Genomic DNA, 6,000 nt, shown 5'->3' on the forward strand with positions numbered 1-6,000 from the left:
GGAGTGGCCAGCTTCCAGACAGCGATGCTGACCCGTTTCTCTACAGTGAGGGCATGTCGCATGGGGGTGTCCTGGTGCCGTAAGGCAGGGGTGAGCCACTGGCAGAGCTCCAGGAATGTCTGCCGGCTCATTCAGAAGTTCCAGAGCCAGCGGTCGTTGTCCCACTCGCCAAGCACCAGCTGCTCCCACCAGTCCGTGCTTGTGGGGTATCTCCACAGCCGGCAGCATGTGCGGCGGGTGGGGGGGCTGCGAGGGCAGCAAGGTCTGGGGCTGCTTCCTCATCCCCCAAGGACAGCTCATCTTCCTCAAATAAAAGATGGTCAGCTGCCTCCTGCATGGCACTGAGCAGGGCAGCCACTGGTCCTCCAGGGGCAGGTGTGTGGGCCTCTGGCTGCTGCTGCTGCTGCTGGGGGTCCATGGTGCTTCACAGGGTGTGCGTTTCTGTGGCTCTGCAGACCATGTGCTGTGCAGGCTGAGTGTGTCTGGGAGGGGCCCTTTAAGGGAGCAGCTAGCTGTTGCCCCCGAAGTGCTAGTCCGTCCTGTGACCCTGTCTGCAGCTGTTCCTGGCACCCTTATTTCGATTTGGGCCACTTTGGTGAGTAGATGCTCCCCTGCAGCACCTATTTCAATGTAGTGCTGCCCAAAGTCGACGTTGAACATCGACGGCACCAGCCCTGGAGGATGTGTGGACGCTACTCGTCGAAATAGCTTATTTTGATTTCGCTACGAAATAAGCTATTTCGATGTAGCATCCCATTGTAGACGTAGCTTATATATAACACCAGCTTTTTAAAGATGTAATTTGAATTGTGAAAACATTTTTATTTTAAAGCTTATTTTTATAAAGTTTGTATGTTGAGCCCAGTGGAAGTGGACAAACATTCCTTTCAGTTTTGTTATTCAAGCACTCTACAAAATGAGATGAGACACATAACCTGTTGTTGGAAGGGAAGGCTGTATTTTTGGGTGAAATGCGTTGCATGTTTACTTAAAATGGGAAATACGGGATGAGGATGGTATGCCGCAGTGGAAACCTGAAGGCTAAAGATGAAGACTGGATGTATCATTTTAGAATGTCTGCCATCCTCTTCACCACATCATCACAGCAGGGGCAGTCCAAAGTACCACTGAATAGAGCGTTCATAAGTTCTGCATTAAGCTAACTTTAATTAGGTTTGCTTCAGGCCTAAATCCCCCCAAAGCTGTTTTGTTAACATAGAACTATTTAAAATGTAGCTTTAGAAGACTGAAGTCCCATCATCAGATCCCTAGTCATTATCCTGCTGAAGAAATCTCACACCAAATACAGTAAAAGAGCCAGTACACTTGAAGCAGATGGAAGAGGTCAAGAAAAATGACACTGCTCAAAGGTGTAAGTCCCTCCCATCAACTCAATAATCTTGCATACAACCCACTGACTGATGCGTAGTCCCTCTCCTTTGCAAACAAAATGCTTCCCACTGTACTGGGCTTGTGGGCAGCTGACATAGTCTGAGACGAAAACTCAGTGAAATTAACAGAAATAGGTGCATATTCATTTTATCGCACAAAAACTACATGCTGTGTGTCAGCAGTGGTTGCTGTATGCCCACATCATATCAAACACCAGCCTTAAAAGCCAAGGAAATGGGAAGTTAAGACTACTGAAAGTATCTGTCTTTTATTTCTTCCTACAGGGAGACGATTACCATTAGCATTACCAGCACATACCACCGGGAATGTACCACAACCTCAACTCTGCCTCTTTAAGGATGCCAGTCTCCATCAATCCTTTCACTAAATTCCACTTCCACCAGGAGCAGACCAGACTTCTATCTTCATCCTTCACTGTTCTGCAACATTATACTATGGCCCATCACACAATATCTGGGCAAAAAGGAAAGCCTTTCAGTTTAGCTAACAACTTGAAATACTGCTGGCCAATCATTTCTGGGCCTCTGTGGAACAGTAAATCTGAGCATCTCATAAGCATTTAATTAATGCATTCTTGCCCTTTTACAGATTGCAGACTGAGACACAGGGTAGGTTGAGTGAATTTTCCAAGCTCACACAAGAAATCTATGGTTGAGTGCCCTAGTTTCCTTGTACGTTCAATACTGCATACAATACAGTCTAAAGCAGTGTTGCAAATTACACATATTGGTATCAGTATGTTCATAAAACAGTTGATCCAAGAAAATTAAAAAATGGCTGTCATGGTGTACATAGCAAATACTGTCCAACACCCAAGAGTTCTATGAGAATCACGTGGCTGTATATTTTTATTCCATTACCGTAGCAGATTGCTTTGCCTCAAAAAGCATAATGCTGAATCATATGACCAGTAGGCTTCAGAAGAAGGGAACTATCAAGCCTGAAGTCCTCCATTTCTTCACCATATGCAATCAAAGTAGCATGCAGAGGTGCATTTGCAAATTCAGTATCTGTTCTGCTTAGCTTCATAAAAGTACGTAGGGATAAGAAAACCACATTTCTTTTTTGAAAAATCTGAAATCAAATCCTAAAATGTTATGGAAATGTTGTGGTCTGAGTGGGTGAGAAAGAACTGAAGTTAATGTAATAGGTTTCATGAAAACACTGGGAGTAGTGCTCCTGGACACACGGGTTAAATGCAATCTTTTGGTTGCGTTCAGTGGGCTTTGGATCGGGCCCTAAAAAGTAATGCATTACTTATTATTATTACTAATATTAACAGACTCCAGCACTTATTCATAAAGAATAAATCAGCACATATACCCAAGATACCTCTGTTCCGGGAGTAAAAGGTGTTCACTGGATGAGTGGTGGACAGAGACGAGATGAGCAGTGAGCGTAAAAAGCTTTATTAACAATGGCTTAATCAATGTTATGAGGGGAATTAAGAGGGGATACCTAGTGCGCTGTAGTTGTCTGTCCCAGTGCAAGGTCGGGTAATGGACATGGGAAAGTCTGTACTTATGGGGCGGTTACCAAACTGCAGATAGCGAACAGAGCCCACACCAACATCTAGCCAAAAGGGTTCGGATTTTCAGCAGGAGAGACAAGTGACTTGGGCCGGCCGACGGACTTGTCAAGATGCACACATCTCCGATTTCAGGGGTGGGAGGGAGTTGACCTTTTATTGGGGTTTGGACATGGAAGCAACCCACTGGGCCAATGTGTTGTGTCCCCTTGGCTACGTCTACATGAGCCCCAAACTTTAAAATGGCCATGCAAATGGCCATTTCGAAGTTTACTAATGAGGTGCTGAAATGCATATTCAGCGTTTCATTAGCACGCAGGCAGCCGCGGCACTTCGAAATTGACGCGCCTCATCCCCATGGGGCTCCTTTTCGAAAGGACCCCTCCTACTTCGAAGTCCCCTTATTCCCATGATTTGATGGGAATAAGGGGACTTCGAAGTAGTCGGTGTCCTTTCGAAAAGGAGCCCCATGGGGACGAGACACACGGCGGCGAGGCGCATCAATTTCGAAGTGCCGTGGCCACCCGCATGCTAATGAAGCGCTGAATATGCATTTCCGCTCTTCATTAGTAAACTTTGAAATGGCCATTTGCGTGGCCATTTCGAAGTTCGGGGCTCATGTAGGCACGGCCCTTTAGGAGTTGTCCTTTTTAGGAGCTGCCATTTTTAGGAGTTTCTAATGCTTGGTGAGGAGGTGGTCTCGCTTCCGCATATGTGACTAAGCCCTTTGGTCCTCAGTGGGGTTTGTCAGTGCATGCTGGCATGTTGGGTTCTGATTGGGTAGCAAAGCCTTGATCATGCATGGGGCACGTGCAAGCCATGGCTTGCAACACTGTCATGATCACGCCACAAACGGCTGTGCCCACAACCTCTTAAGTATCTACCCACCCTGGGATATTACTAAGTGAAGTGGGGCCCTGGTTTTCTCATCATTTTGTTTAACACATAACTTTTTGCAGAGTTCCTGCTGTTAGGACCTAGGTGTTGCCATAATGGCGCAGACCAATGGTGACCCATTTAGGGCTAATATCACAGGTATGTCAAGGGCTAATAATGGGTGCTACAGAAGAAGGCATTAACGTGCCATATAATTGTGCAGTGCTAAACTGCAGGGGGAAGTACATTTCCCAACTGGTGATCACCCTATATGTTTTGAGACATGATAGCCAATAGACTTTGTAATATCATCATAGACAGTTTGATTATTGATGCACAAGTGCAACAAATGGGATCAAACATTTTTGAACAATAATTCTCAAAAATGACAGCAAACAAAGCAGCATAGATGATTGAGATAGCAATCCACCAGGAAACTTTTCAGTTTAGGGGTGCTCAGATATAGCGAAACAGGTTAAGCTTAATATTAAATCAATAACAAAAAAGATGTTCAAAATTCAGAATTTATTTCATGCTAATAGAGCTGTAATAATTTATACATCAAGAAGCTTCTTGAGTATTGTGTCCCTATTTATTCTGTCCAGGAGAGAAATTATTTAGATTTCTCATGACAGCTATTGAATCCTATATTCGGTGTGATAGTCTTTTTCCATACCTGTATTAAATCAGCACCTAGGCATTTCTTATCATCTGTGTTTAATTTTGAGGGTTGCTAATATTGCTATGTCTAGAGCCTAGACAATTAAATTCTTCTTGAAATAGATGTTAAATAAAAAGGAAAGTGAAAAATAACTGTTATAGCATGTAAAGCATGTCGGTATATTAAATGTGTATTCATTAACAAAAAAATAAATTAAAAAGGGAGAGTGGTTTTGCCTCCCTGGCATAATAGTTAGTGATGCCTTAACAAACCACTCAGGTTTATGTCCTTAAATATTCTTCTAGTCATTTTTATACCTGCCATGGAACTTCCAGAGTCATCTGAGTTTCCAAAATATGGAGTTCCTTTGAGCAAGCATCACTTAGTGATGTGTTAAGAAATCCGTAAGAAAAAATATTTTGGGACTTTCTATGCATTTTATGTGTTTTGAAAACTACAGTGCATTACAGAAAACCAGCATAATGCCACCAAGTTCTAATACTCTTTTTCATGTTATGACTATGCAATTTTTATAGATATTTTTCTCTTTTCTTTTCTAAAGGATCCTATTTTAGGAGAAATTCTAAGTGACAGCAAAAATTGTGAATGCTCTGGGACAAAGATTGTTTCTTTTTCAGCATTTGTACAGCTCCTAGCACAACGAGTCCTGTTTAGCCCTTGTTTCTTAAATAAGTCTGGGATATTCAAATCAGAATTCAGGAAATAGGGTCCCATACTTCATCGGTTTTAACTCCCACAGCCTTTGATGACCCCAGATTAAAGCGATCTCTGGTCATGTCACTCATTCTTGCAGAGCTATTTCAAAAGCATATTGCATAAAAGAGTCATGCAATATCAACTGATTATCATTAAGACCATCTATAAGTTATTACTTGTGTCCATCACCATCAGGCAAGACAACAAAAGAAGGATGCTATAAAGCTTACTTCTATAGAAATTCTACATATCCTGTAAGGAAGCAAACGTTGGGCTACATGTATACTATCAAATTTGTTTGGAAAGAACTGTTGACAGTTCTTTGTTTGCTTAAGTGTTTTGCATAACAAATATCATTGCTTAGAGTCCTGTGATCTCAAAAACTTGAAGAAACACTGCCCTACACTGTACTGTACTAGTGAGGAAAGCACTGGTGAGAATGAATTGTATGGGAAGCTGAGACACACAGACTTTTGGGGGCATACTACTTACTGGAAAGTATGGTTTGGATTTCTGAACAACGAAATTGCTGCTGTTTGTTCCTACTGGGTTCAAGTGAAAAAAAAAAAGGTGTTATGACTTTTTCTCTGTAAATATTGAAGATGGCACCAAATAAAAAATCTGATTCCCTTCACCATTTTTGCCTAATGGAAATAATCCAACAAGTTTCCAAACATGGCCAAGCCACTTGGGCCAAAAGAGGGAGTGCTATATTGGTAGTAAGGATGAGCACATACTTCAGTTCGAATTTAATCTTCTAGAAAACAACCTAATACAAATTTGAAGCTAGACAGAACTGTCCATG

This window comes from Carettochelys insculpta, chromosome 4 (assembly GCF_033958435.1).
Source record: "Carettochelys insculpta isolate YL-2023 chromosome 4, ASM3395843v1, whole genome shotgun sequence".
In the NCBI taxonomy this organism is placed as follows: Eukaryota; Metazoa; Chordata; order Testudines; family Carettochelyidae; genus Carettochelys; species Carettochelys insculpta.